A 15,186-nucleotide genomic window follows, 5' to 3' on the forward strand; every position below is an offset into this window, starting at 1 on the left:
ACTTCTCTGGGATAATTTCATAAGCAGAGAATTTATGGAAAAGAATCTGAATGGAAAAAGGAGTAAAGACAGCCCCCCCCCCATCTTTACAGCATGAGGTACACACCAGAAGCAGAAAATGGTATCACAGCAACAGCTTATGCCCTAAAGAAACGCCTTCTCCCGAAATGCCCCACTTAAGATGGGAGTAGAATCCACTTCTTTGTTCCCTAACCTTTTTCCCAGCAAACTGGGAGTTCTCTAGCACCTCAGAGGTGAAGCAAGTAACAAACTCTCTATTAAAACACCCCCTTGGGCTGGGGATTTAGCTCAGTGGTAGAACGCTTACCTAGGAAGCGCAAGGCCCTGGGTTCGGTCCCCAGCATCGAAAAAAAAGAACCCAAAAAAAAAAAAAACACCCCAAGGTGATTCTAATCCAGCTAGATCAGCCAGAGCCCAACAAGAAGACTGGAGCTGGAAACTGGGTGTCAGGGAAGTCATTTTGGCAAGATACAGGACCAAGCAAAGCAATTGACCTTTGAGAACTCAAGGTCATGCCTTAAAGGGAAAGTGCATGGGTGTGTGTCCCTGGTGTCACAATTCAGATGCACAAGCTTTCCAACTGCGAGAGCCTCTGCCACCTTGCATACAAATCCTTCACTCTGTAGAATGGGACTAAAAAAGAGAGTCAAGTATGCACATCACTAGAGACAAATATGGCGGACCGGTGACTCAGCTGCACAGTGGGCAGCAAGGAAGCACCAACTTATTCATGTGTGAAAGTGATCTGAAGGCTGATCTGAAGAACAAGGATGAGGGACAAATGTAGTAGGCAGAGTGGCGGGGACATAGCGGCTGTCTCTCCACGAAACCTGTTTCCTTTATAACACACAAACACAATGTTAAGTCATTGACTATAATAGCATGCTACATGACTTAAACAAACTCCAAAAGTCTCTGTCCTAAATGCAATCTATATGTCCTTCCTCCCTCACCCTCACCAAACCCTATGAGGTCACCATTGATATTTCCATTTCATAGCTGATACTGTTAAGGCACAGAGAGGCATTCTGGAACTTCACAGGATGAAGAACAGCACACTCGGGACTCAAACGTCATTAGTCTGTCTTCAAAGCCTAAGTTGCTAACAACCTGTGTGTGAGCCTTTGACACACCATTAGTGAAAGACTCCAGAGGAAGGCTAGAGGAATAGCAGATGGTCCATCAAATTGAGCCCCGTAAATGTCTGAGGCAGAATCTAAGCATCAGGCATAAGAGGGACTACTATAAAATTCTTTCAATTTCACTGTACATTTAAACTTTTACAGTGAGTAGATGGAAAGATGGCTCAGCAGTTAGTGCTCTTTGCACTCTTGCAGAGGGTCGGAGTTCAGTTCCCAGCACCCACATGGCAGCTCATAGGAAGCTGTAACGTAATTCTAATTCCAAGGGGTCTAACACTCTTTTCTGGCCTCTGCAGGCACCCGGCACATATGAGGTGCACGTACATATAAGCAAAACATTCATATATATGAACATATATACACACACACACACATACATACATACATATATACATACTTCACATATACATTCATATATACATATATGATAATTTTAAAATGAAATAATTTCTTTTTTTTTTTTTGGTTCTTTTTTTTTTTTTTTTTCGGAGCTGGGGACCGAACCCAGGGCCTTGTACTTCCTAGGTAAGCGCTCTACCACTGAGCTAAATCCCCAGCCCCATGAAATAATTTCTTAAAGTATGAGTCAACATTTAAAACAGAAGAGAAACATTAGAAGAGAGTGGAGAGCTGTAAATAAGGAACGAAGTCAATGCAGGCTGAAAGGACCCCTCCCAGACACCATCCCTCCCCAAGCTCGTCCCAGTTGAACTCTGTAAACACCGAATCAAGTTACAGGGTACCCCATCTGGAGGCCAAGACTAGGAAAAAGAAACAAATGAACTGTCAGATTGGGTCCTCTGCCAGCCAAGTAAGGGCAATCCTCTCCCAACACAAGTGTGCATAGAAATACCAGGCCAAAGACCTCGAGGGGAACCTGTCTTCTGACACTACACATGCAAGCAGATACCTCTGGCTCGAAAATGGTAAGGAATGCGGGCGCCTAACTGCGCCTATCTTTATGCACTGGCAAGGACCCAAGACAAGTTTATAGGCTCCAAGTCCCAAGCACCACAGATGAGGACCTGTCCTTAAAAGCCTGGCAGGCACTGAGACTGCAAAAGTGCAGGAGGGGCCTTACCAGAGGAGCTTGCAAAAGCAAGGGGAGGAAGTGAGAAGGTGAGTCTCCAGTATCACCCTGCCTTGGAGGAGAATCCAGGCAGGCTCTCAAAGAGGACTAGCAGTGTTTCTTAGGCACAACTCTGGGGTAAGTGTTCCCCAGACTGAGACAGAGTAGACATTTGAGGTAAAGCCCTGACCACTTCTAGGCTGAGGGTCAGGAAGAAATGAGGAATAGAACAGAAAACAGGGGGATGGGGCTTTAAGTATGATCAGTAAAAGTAAAAGGCACAGCATGTTTCTGAAAGGTTAGTAATTTGGCAAAACCTTAGACAGATACAAAGAGCGCCTACCTTTTGAACCAGCAACTCCACTGCTAGCATTCTATTTTATAAACAGTATTGCTGTGCACAGTGATACAAATTTAAGGATATAGAGTCATCATAGCATTGTTTGCAAAACCAAAAGACTGGAAGGAAGTGGCGCTCATCGGTGGAGAACTGGTTAGGTGCATTACATACAGAACGCTGAGACCCAATAAAGGCCAGATCATCAGAGTGAATACAATTGGGCTGCAGCAGTGGAAACCAGCGCTCAGTTAGGAACACTTGTTTTTCTTGCAGAGGACCCAGGCACCAAATGGTGGCTCACAGTAGCCTCCATTCCAGGGGATGTAGCCTCCTCTTCTGCCCTCCACAGGCACTAAGCATGCAGGTGGTATACACACAAACACATGATTTAAAAACACAGGAAGCTGGGGCTGGAGAGATGGCTCAGCCATTAAGAGCACTGACTGTTTTTCCAGAGGTTCTGAGTTCAATTCCCAGCAACCACATGGGGGCTCACAACCATCTATAATGGGATCCGATGCCCTTTTCTGGTATGTATGAAGAAAACAACAGTGTACTCACATAGATAAGATAAGTAAATCTTAAAAAAAAATACACACACAGGAAGCATATTTCTATGTTATGTGCATACATATTATTCTATACTTACCTGAAGGGAGAGACAGACACATATTCGGATGTGGCTGAACCAGCACCAGAACAAGGAACAGCAACAGGGGTTCCACAGAACAACGATATCCTCCGTAAACTTTGGATTCTTTTACCCTATACATGAAGTCCTTTTGAAAAACACGGAGTAAACATAACTGTTCATGGATGCTTCCCTCACTTTGTCTTTTAGCTTCTTCCCCACACCGAAAAGCATGGCACTCACCCTTCCTGGCTGTTAACTGTCAGGAGCAAAGGGATTTCTAAAGCTGAGAATTGCTGACTTCATGGTGTATGATGTGGAAAGCTGTCCTGGATACCACGGCATGCCCACCAGCATCTCTGGCCTCCACTTCCCCTCGGACAACCAAACCCATCTCTATGGGTGCCAAGGAGAACAGCAGCCGCTGACTTACAAAGACTAAACTGATTTCTCAGATTTTTCAGTACCAAGAAAGGGCTTCTTGACTGACATTTAGCTTGTTGTTCAAACTTTTCTGTTCACAGCCTGAGCAAAACCTTATCTCCAGCCTATGAAGCTGCAGCTAGAAGCCACCATCTTGTTGTTGTATGCTACAGGCCTTAGAGGAAGTTCGCACACACCTTCAAAAGAGCTGCCCAATGCACTAAGTCTCTACAGTTATTCATGGCTTCCCCAACAACAGAGTAATCAATGAATAATATTACAGCATGCATTCAGATTGCCTATATTCTACAATTACAGAAATGTCAGCTGCTATCTAAAGAGAAAGACACAGAATGTGAATGCTGATGAAGTGTTACTTAACAGCCTCAGTAGACTACAGAGCAAAATTACAGTTGTGAAGAAGCAACAAAATCCTATCATGGTTGGGGGTCACCCCAACATGAAGAACTGTATTAAAGAGTTGCAGGATTAAACAAGGTGAAGAACCGCTGCTCCAGAGCCTTCCTTAAGGGTCGGGTCTATGGCTTGTGGCCTTGAGTGGAGTTCTGCATTCAGAAAGCACATGCTGTATCTAATTCAGGATCCTACTAAGGACCATCTTATTTAAAGAGAAACCAGCGTTGTGTTTCAGAAGCACTGCAGACCTCAGCATCGCCCTTGAATGATTTTCTCCTCTCCTAAGTTTCCAGGGGAGGTGGTAAGCAAGCAAACCGTTCTACTGCTCAAGACCTTTGCCCAAAGAGGAAGCATGATCTGAACCCAACTCAAACATGTGTTTTTATGCAATGCAAAGGAATCAAAGAAGAACAATCACAGAGCACAACTGTTGCCAACTGTGTCAGCCAAATCAGGCACTTCCTCCAGCCAGAGATGAAGCTGGATGCAGCCTGACTTCCTGCAGTGCCCCATGGTGTGGTTCCTCCTTCAGACCAAGGAACACAGAGTGAGAATCGTTGAGGCTTTCTCTTTTTCCATTTAAATACTTAGTGTTTATGTGACGGATCTGTGCTTGATAGAGGTGCCATTATCCACTGACCAGCAGAGAAACAAACTTCCTGCCCTCCCCAAGTTCAATATAACTTCCTCTTGGGCACACTCAGCCATCATTCCACATTCCCACATATCCCATCCAACAGAGGAAAATTCAAGGCGAAGGGGGGAAAGACTTAGCGGGGGAGAAGAAGAAAACCAAAGAGATGAGATTGTGTGTGTCTTTAGTTTTTCCAGGCTCAAGGGTCTGAACACATGGGTCTCTAGCTAGAGGCTGAAATCCAGTGGAATCCTTAGGAGGTGGGGCCTGACTGGAGGAAAGAAGTCACTGGGGGCATGTGCTTTTGGGGGGGGGGGGTGTCTGTTAGCCCCTCTTCCAGTCAGGCATTCTCTAGGCATTCCTGGTCCATCCGCTACAGGATACCGCCATTATAGAGCCACCCGCAAGATAAGAAATTACATCTATCCTCTCAGAGCATGAGTCTAAATAAACCTCTCCTTTCTTAAGTTACTATGTCAAGTGTTTTGTCACAACAAGAAAAGTACCTAGCCCGTGGTGCTGGGACATAAAAGGGCAGGGACTTGGAGGTGAGGCTCTCACAGCCCCACTCCTCCAACAGAGCAGTATACAGAATCTCTAAGGCTGCCAGCTTCCACCTGAAAGCAGTTCCTGCTCCACTTCAAAAAACCCAATGGAATCAAAACACAATAGAAGGGAAGAAACCGCACACGTGGACAGAGCTACCATTCACACCATTCCGTTCACACCATTAACTGCTGCGGAAAAGACACTAACACCAATAAATAATAACTTTTGCTGCTTAACCATTATACCTTTGACAGTTCTGCCCATTTTCAAGTGTGAATACCAAATCTCCCAGCTATAACATACTTTTTATTTAATTTATAAATGTATTACTAGGTAGTTCTATTAACTTCCTTTCTGAAATGTGACCCTGTCCTGGACACTACACTGTAAAATCTTTATTAGGCCGGAACTAATGTGTCCAACAACTTTCACTCACAATCTCCATGGAGCTTGAAATCTCAGGTATTCTTGCTAAGGTGAGGAGTTAAAGAAAAGACGCTAATTTTCAGGAGGATGGATGAGGAAGGCAAACAGATGGGGGAAACAGTACTAAGGGCAACCCAGAATCCAACTGTGAGTGATGAACATCTATTACCCAGGTATACACACATCCTGGATCCTTGGGATAGCATTAGCACGCATTAGCATTACTTTGCATATAGAAAAGCAACTTCTAAGGGGGTATGAACTTGACTGACTTCACGCATCCAGCAGAGGGTAGTGTTCGGAGGCCTAGATTAAAACTGATCTCCAGATTTTTAGACTTTGCAATAATTAACTACTCTAAATCTTAATTTTATTAACCAAAACCCAGATGTCATAGTTACAACACTTTCAGAAGATAAAGATAAGGAAAACACATGAATGGTTTAGCCCCAAATTCAGCATACTGAAATCATTCTGTCAGTATTAGAACTTATTTGTTTAGCTTGTCTTCTTATCTTCCCTAAATGCTTTTTATTTTCAGAACAATTCATATAATCAGGGTAAAATGTAAACAATGAGGCTAGTTAATCCAACTAAAGAATGACACAACATAAATAAGGATGTCATAAAATACATGCTGGGTTATTTCATTTTATCGAAAATTCATTTTGGTTTATGTTAAATATGGCTTAAAGAAATGTTGACAGTTCCATATTTACAATTAGTATAAAGAATACGACAAGGAAAAGATACACAAACGTAAAGACATTAAGTTACTTTTAAAGTGTTAATACTAGGGAAACGATAGGGTAGACTGTGACTCTATGGGCAGAATGTCCCTCTTACCTTGAGAGCACAGATCCCAGAGCACACTCTCTTATATCCTGCTGAGCAAGACCAGTTGCAGAGACAGTGACCCTCAAAGGACAACTGAAATCATGGACCAACAGAAGCAGGTAGCGGGGGACAGATCAATTAGGTAACCTATGTCACAAGTTTGTAATGGTTATTTATGGCTGTGTAACAAATGAGTCTGGTTCTGCTGGTTTCAAATAACCAATATTTATTATCTAACGGCAGTTATGAGTCAGGACTCCAACAGTGGCTGTGGCTGGCTGACTGCCTCAGCTTCACATCGGTGTGGTGAGGAGAGCTACAGTTACTGCCCACAACTCTCCTGAAGTAGCTGTACACAGCAGGGCACCTGAGCCTCTCACTGCATAGGCCATTTGTCACATGGCTTCCCTACAGGGCAGAGGATCCAAGAGAGAAGGAAAGAGAAAAATGTCTAGGACAAAAGGATTAATCTTACAAATGGCAAGTCACAGATATGCCAAGTCAACTGGAGGGAAATCTTGGTGGTCTTCAGAGTTTCAGATCTTCATAAACTCTCAGTCCGGACCTACCAGCGACAAACCCACTAGGCATGAGAGGCAGGATTATTTTGCATAGTTGCATCAGCTTATACAAGTCATTCATAATATGCACCAAAGTTTAAAAAGGAAGTATCTATTTTAAAAAACAGCAATTATCCGTGAGAAATGTCAACTTGAATTTTTTGCCTCACCCAAAAACAACTGAAATGTTCTGGCTGCCCAACTTGCAACTCGTGGCAAGAATAATTTCATTCTGAAAACTCAGGACTTGACTCAGCAAATATATCAGTAGCCAGAGACCAATTTCCAAAATCTTCTTTATGAAACATTGGCTAGACATAAAAGAGAAGAAAGGCCCCAAAACAACCTTGTCACTTCTAACCCTTCTTGGAACACCGTACTTTATATAAGACATGTGGTAAAAAGAAAACACCCTTCCAGGATGCCCTAAAACATCTGAACCCATGGCAGTTGTTACATCACAAAAAGCGTCATATCTTCGCCTGTAACCAAATGTCGCTCAGACTTGGACTGAAGTCATGTCTTAAATGTGGACTGTCTGGAGCCCGATATCTTCCATCACAGCACAAACCTTCGGCCTCGTTATTTGGCATGAATTGTTTTCCTCATTTAAGATGTTTCCAGAGAACAGAGAAGGGGGTGGGAGGGTGGGGGGAGAGGGGGGGGGGGAGATAGAGATCAAGTGCAAGTGGACACAACTCTAGAGACTGCTCCTCAGGAGTTAACCACCTTGCTTTTTCAGACAGTTTCTTAGTTGGCTGGAATTTACCAAGTAGGCATGACTAGCTAGCCAGTGAGCTGTAAGGAATTATGACATGGATTCTGAATCAGTGACTTTCAACCCCTTGCAACCACTTTGGGGGTCAAATGACCCTTCACAAGGGTCACACCTAAGGCCATCAGAAAACATACGATATTTATAATTCATAACAGTGGCAAAATTACAGCTATGAAGTAACAACAAAAATTATTGTATGGGTGGGGTCACCACAACAGGAGGAAGTGTATTAAAGAGTCATGACATTAGGAAGGCTGTAACCACTGACCTACCAGCATTCACTTCCTTAACACTGGGATTACAAGCAAATGTCACCACCCCAGACTTCAGTTGTTCCAGCTGTTATTTTACTTTGGAGCTTCAGGATTTTGCTTGGACTTCATTGTAAGTTGCTGTCTTTCTAAGATGGGAATCTCACTACATAGCCTTGAACTCATAAACTCCTACCTCTTCCTCCTAAGTGTCCGGGGGTTGCATAAGTGTACCACCAAAGTCACTTCACTCCTCGCTCTCTGTGTGGTTTGGGGGCACCAACTCAGGTCCTCATATTCACACAGCAAGCACCTAAGGAGCCAAGCTATCTCCCTAGCCCCAATACACAGTGACAGAAAGAATTTCAAGTTATGTATTTCATCTGAGAATTAAGAGGAAACACATGCCAGGCTGAGCTCCACTGTCAATAAATGATGGAAGTCCCAGAAGACACTCTTTACTGCTGATGCTTCACACTTGCCCTTTCTCAACGTTACATCACAGGTCCGAGTGCCAACAAGCCAGGGGGGTTGGTGGCCTCGAACTCTCTGTTCCAGTTGTGACTGCTGACACTCTCCCACAGCCAGCCCACACGTGACGGAAGTCATGAGACTGTCACAAATAAAGCAAGCCATCACAAATACTCTAAGTGATGTAATTTCCCATTCTGTCAATAGCCAGTCTGTGAGTTCTACCCCTGTAGATCCTTGAGACTGCATCTGTGTCCAATATACAGATTGCCCTTCTTGTCATTACTCTCTACACAGTAAAGCATCACAACTAATTCTTCACCATGTGCACTCCTTAGGGATTATGGGCAGCCTAGGGAGGCACTTTATAAAGTATACAGGGCAGGCTGCGCATGGCTACATGAAAATAACCCGGCAGTGTATTTAAAGGACTTGGGTATCTGTGGTGTCCTGAAACCAACCTTCCACAGATAATGAGAGGAAAACATACATATTTAAAGACTTTTTGACATTTCAGGGATGGGGGCATGCCATGGTGTACTTGTGGAAGTCAGAGAACAACTTACAGGGGCTGGTTCTCTCTTCATACAATGAAGGTTCCAGGGACCCAACTCGGGTCACCATGAGTTTCAGGAAGCACTTTTACCTGCCGAGCCATCTGTTAGCCCCATTTTTATAAAGTAAAAAAAAAAAAAAAAAAAATCTTTTTAAACACTAGCAAATAGCAATTATATAAAATTTATTTTAAAGCCCTTTCTAACTAATGAATTATAACGGAGGTTTGTTTTTGTTTTTTTTTAAGAAAAAAGTCAAATTCCATTCTATAATTAATTACTCTTGCACTTGACATTATTTGAACGAAAGCAAAATCAATCAAACCACACAGCACAGATGAAGCAGAAGGGGCCAAGGAAGGCCTGGGCTTGGATGCAAAGTTTTACAGCTGGCCCTAATTCACACCGCATACGTCAAATTAATTCACGCTGCATACTTCACGCTTGCTTTGTTCAAAGGATGCAACAGGTAGCAGGAGCCCTGGGCTGGCATCTTCCTTCACAGTGGGACAGTCACAGGCATTTTCAAACAGGAGCCATTAAACTATTTCAAGTTAACAAGAGATGGAGACCATCCCAGCATGCAATCTTTCAAACTCTAATTCCAGGAGATCAATGTCACTTAAAGCACTTAACCCTGGGCCTTCTTAAAGGACAGTTGGTGCTGGCCTGTAAGGGGTGATGACTTTACAAGGTTTCTTTCCATTCAATCTGTACTTGGGGCATCTCTGCATTGAAAATGAGAGCAGACGTCATCAGACTCTGCCACCTCACCACGTTCCCAGCAGCAGACTTGGAAAGTGGTCAGTATTACCAAGTCTGCATCCACCTTTAACTACCCGTAGAGCATACACTCGGTTCACAGTGGGTCACGCTGCTGCTCAGAGACAACCCAGAAGTCTTATTTAAAACAAAACCAAAGGCAAAAGACAAGCTGGTCTCCATGGCAGGTAAGGCCCCATTTGACCTCTCTCCTCCTTATGCTATCTTCCATTTGTATCCACTTGAACAGGCATAGCTCCCACAGATTCCTGTGGATGAACCCTTGGTCCCCAGCTGACAGCACTGTTTGGAACATTCATAAAGCCTTTGGAAGTCCAGCCTAGCAGAAGAAAGTGGGGCAGGTAGACAGAGTGAACTAGAGGTTTACATCACCTCTGGTTCCAATCCAGCTCTGTTTCTAAGTTCAGGGCCATGCGGTGAAGAAGGCCATCGATGACACCCTCCTACCACCACTGAGCCGCTCCAGCCCACCATGAGGGGCTCAACTCTGAAACCATGAGCCAAAATGAGCTCTTGTTCACTCGGCTTCTTCCTGTCAGCCAATATGTTGGTCACGGCAATGAGAAAACAAATGCAGCATTTGCGCCTCAATAGCTTGCTGCTCTTTGCCAGACTTGCCAAGTCTCCTGTGTTTCTGGGAACTATGGCTCTGTTCTCTGAGTACCCTTTGTCACCAGCACTCCAAGCCCTGGTCCTGTCTCCAGCCGGGTCTCTCTGAGCAGCAGACCTGAGACTGCACCACCATGGTCCCCGATCTCTCACTGCTGGCTGTTCATTTTGTTCACCTTTATTCAGCAGTTTGCCTGTTACTTGCCATATGTACACACAGAAAAAGTAAACCTATAAAAAAAAAAAAAAAAAAAGAATCGGGCATAAAAACTAAGGTTTACCCTATATGGAAAAACTGTGAAGATCCAGGTTCCACTCTCAGAACTTTGGTTCCCAGGATTGTGGGAGGCAAGGAATATGCTTGTTACAGATCTAAAGCACAGAGGCTAATATACTCAAGACACACAGCTTCTAAGTGATTAGTTTGCATCTAAATGCACGATCTTTTGGGGGTGGGGATTGAGGAACATGTTGGTGTGTGTCCAGGTACAAAGTATCTGAAGCTACAAGTGCACATGGTATGTGCCTGTGTGTGGAGACCAGAGGCCAACCTTGGTTGCCATTTCTCAGGATGCTGTCATTCTTGTTATTCTGCTAGCTTAGCTGGCCAATAAATCCCCCTAAGGAACTCCCTGTCCTTGCCTCCCCCTCCCCGGAGCTGGAAATGCAAGTACCTGCTAGCACATCTGGCTTTCCCACATGGTTTCTGCAGATCAGGTCATCACTGTTGTGTAGCAAACACTTTACTGACTGACTATCTCTCTCCCCGGCCCATGATCTTACTCAGGATATCCTGGCACCTTCCCAAGAAAGCAGCGACTTTCTCTGTCCTGCTCACTGAAGGCTCTTAGAGTGTAGCATGCTGGGCAGAGAGATGCAGAAGGCTGACTCAACTCTTGCCTAAATGGTTTTCTGGCTCCAATCCCACCCAGATGATCACTAACCATGTCCCCTCCGGCCAACCCCACTGTTGACTCTGCCTTCATCACAATCACAGGAGCCATCAGAATCATAGCTCAGTGGTGAGTCAGCTCCTGGTGTCTTCATTCACAAGCCGTGGTTTCAAGGACCCAAAAAGCAGCATTTCTCTTTCTCAACGAGCTTAAATAGCTACCCTATTTACTCTTCTTTCTTAATCCAAGGAGCTGGTGCAGGGACCAACCTAAAACAGTCAAGGCTCATTTGTCTTGTTTTGTTTTGTTTTGCCACAGCTAAACACAGAAATATCAAGATCTCTGGAAAAAATGCAGGGTGTGGTGGCCCTCGCCTCTGATGGCGGCATTGGGGAGGCTGAGGCAAATGGGTCTCTGTGAGTCGAAAGCCAGTCTGGTGTCCATACCAAGTGCCAGGCCAGCCAAGGTTACCTAGTGAGACCCTGACTCAAAAAGATAAAGCAAGCGACAAACAAATGGAGAAATGTGTAAGAATTAAACATAAAATCCAATCCAATTTCATACACACAAAGCACAGCATAACCTAGCACCTCCCGCCTCCCCCAATACACACGCACTCAGATAACAATATTTGTATCTTTAATAAAACACATTCCCAGGCTGGGAAGGAACCTGTTGCTTAATCAAAAAGCTGTCCAACAAAAACCATCCTAGCAGTGAGATTCCATTTCCTTCAGGAGCAGTTGGCTGGAGCTCACGGGGACATGTGGTTTCTGCTATTCTTACTCTTCAGGGTGGTGCTATTTTTCCTCTAAGCACCGTAGCCCAGCAACCCCAAGGAAACCTGATTAACTTCCTCAGGGATATGCTTGTAAAACTCGGCTCCCATGGCTTCAGGGAAATCTAAATGGCTTCGCTCTCCCTTCATAAAAACCTTAAAGCGCTCACAGAGGATTAGCAAAAACCGGAACTATCTTCTGCTTTCTCCTTTCGGTTTTTGAAATGTGGGTCAAGGGTAGGCATTATGCCTCACCTCTTCAAGGAACGAACTCCTTCCTTAATAAACTCAATAGCTGGAGTCCTGGGTGGTTCCTAAAGGAACAGGTACACAGGCTGTGTCAGGTGGTGAGACCAAAACCCAGAGCTATTCATTCTACTCTAAACCCATGCTGAAAAGTGGCTCACGCAGCAGCTGTGACTGCAGAGAAGAGACCTCCCTTCGGAACATACAGGCTGGGCACTCGAGAAGCAGCAGCTAAGCACTGGGTCACTGCACACTGGTCACTATTCCTGGCAATAAGCGGGAAGTTCTCCTAGGAAATGTCTCTTAGCGACGGACGGCCCTGGAAATCAGGAAGAAAAGTGAGGCAGGGGAGTGTTCGAGCATTACCACACATAACTTACTCATGACCGTGGTACACTGAGTGTGGGCCTCACCGTTAACTTCTTCTTCAGGAGCGCACTGGAGCTAGGGAGGCCATTCAGTGAGGAGCTCATGCCTAGAGTACGTGAGGTTCTGGGTGTGACCCTCAGCGCCCAAAACTATAAAATAAAAAGCAGTGCGTTCCGGTATAATCAACTGATGAGGTCTCGGTTGCTCTCAAGTTTTGTCACTGGGGCAAGTGTCTTCTCATCTAGTCCCTACTCCAGCTGAGCTCTCTTTAACACATGAAGTTTCCTGTGTCAGGCACCACCAGTCAACTGACATATCTGTTAGTCACTGGATGTCCTTCTTGTAACCACCCCAAGAGGTGGGCACCATTGCCATCTCCACTCCCTCAGTATACTCCAGCATGGTACAAGCTACATGGCGCATACTGCTTCACCTGCCCAAGAAAACACACCAGAAAGGGCAGAAACCTGAAGCTCTTCGTCACTGCAGTCACCACAGGGGACATAGGGCTACGCCTGTCAACCCCAGGCAAGCAGGCTGACCCCATCTCCACTCTTCACTTTAGATGACGACACTAATCACCGGTATCCTCAAAACACCGGCCCCCAAAGAGCTTGAAGGACAGAGGCTCAATATAAGCTAAACCTAAGTAATGGAACTATATCCTTAGAACATTTAACCAGTATACTCATTTAATATCTAACCAGTATACTCATTTAATATCTAACCAGTATACTCATTTAATATCTAACCAGTATACTCATTTAATATCTAACCAGTATACTCATTTAATATCTAACCAGTATACTCATTTAATATCTAACCAGTATACTCATTTAATATCTAACCAGTATACTCATTTAATATCTAACCAGTATACTCATTTAATATCTAACCAGTATACTCATTTAATATCTAACCAGTATACTCATTTAATATCTAACCAGTATACTCATTTAATATCTAACCAGTACACTCATTTAATATCTAACCAGTATACTCATTTAATATCTAACCAGTATACTCATTTAATATCTAACCAGTACACTCATTTAATATCTAACCAGTACACTCATTTAATATCTAACCAGTATACTCATTTAATATCTAACCAGTATACTCATTTAATATCTAACCAGTACACTCATTTAATATCTAACCAGTATACTCATTTAATATCTAACCAGTATACTCATTTAATATCTAACCAGTATACTCATTTAATATCTAACCAGTATACTCATTTAATATCTAACCAGTATACTCATTTAATATCTAACCAGTATACTCATTTAATATCTAACCAGTATTTCAAATATGATGAATGCACTCAGAAGAAAACAAGCTCACCTTCCCTTCTGAGCCACAGCAAGTCACTAAGGTTGCCAGGGTGAGAGGACCAGGGCTGTATGAATCTGCACTTGGAGAATATCAATGCAAAAGCTACTTTTAGGTTGGCTTGCTCAATCTCTTACCTAATTACACACTTCCGCTATTCAAACTTAAGAGATTCACCCTGGTTCAGATCCCAGAGACAAATTCATCTAAGGACAAAATTAGGATGGGTTGTAGCCCTGACTGGCCTCGAACTTGCTTCAGAGACCAGACTGATCTCTAGCTTACGGCTATCCTCCTGTGTCAGCAGCCTCATCATCATAGGTGCGGGATACTGTACCAAATTTTGATCACTCATGGATCTTAGTAAAGTCACTAGGAATTTCAAAATGGCATTGTTATAAGAATGTTAGTTTTAATGTTACAATTTTCTGCCTCCAAATGGGAAAGGAGAAAGAAGAGTAGGAAAGAGAAAGGAAAGGAGGGAGGTAACGAGGGAGGGAAGGAGGGGAGGAGGGAATAAAAGAAAGAGAAAGTGAGCTAAACTGAATCTAACTCAACTTACTATCAGTGATGTTGGCTCTGTTTTGAACACAACTTCCAATGTTCTGTGACAATATTGACATTGCCTTCAAAGAGGCAGTTAGTAAATACTCATATATTGAAAGTTTTTTTTTTCTAGTCTCAAAACCTATAACCACCATAGTACTAAACCAGCAAAATACCTAAACACATTCTATTTATCCTAATTCCCGAAGATAAGTGTAGCCCTCACCCCTCGGCAAGGAAACCTCTCTCAGAAACAGCGTGAAAGCACTGTATAAAACCACAGTTGACCAAATCACAGTTGTCGAGCCCAGTGCCAAATGAGACATCTGTCATACAACTTCTGCACCTCAGGCCCGGGGATCAGGGACATGCTAATGTGGAAAAAGTCCATGAGGCCTCAACTCTACACAATAAACCCAAGCAACTAAGGAGTCCTAAAAGTGGAGAAAAGCCTTCTCTAGGAAAAGGTACACCGACTGGTAATCCAGTGGCAAATAGTCCTGAAGCGCGTGTGCACCTGT

At 43.8% G+C, this 15,186-nt stretch overlaps 1 protein-coding gene and 1 long non-coding RNA gene across 51 annotated transcripts in view; one reads left to right on the top strand and one right to left on the bottom strand.

The window, feature by feature from the left end:
* Magi1 (membrane associated guanylate kinase, WW and PDZ domain containing 1) overlaps nt 1-15,186 on the bottom strand; it is a 603,975-nt gene that overhangs the window by 533,684 nt on the left and 55,105 nt on the right.
* Nucleotides 1,868-4,294, top strand: LOC147994982 (uncharacterized). Its single transcript, XR_015686076.1, has 2 exons — nt 1,868-2,282; nt 3,414-4,294. It is a non-coding gene; the product is annotated as an uncharacterized LOC147994982 (long non-coding RNA).

The sequence above is a fragment of the Rattus norvegicus genome, chromosome 4 (genome assembly GCF_021556685.1).
Source record: "Rattus norvegicus strain SHRSP/BbbUtx chromosome 4, alternate assembly SHRSP_T2T, whole genome shotgun sequence".
Taxonomy (NCBI): Eukaryota; Metazoa; Chordata; class Mammalia; order Rodentia; family Muridae; genus Rattus; species Rattus norvegicus.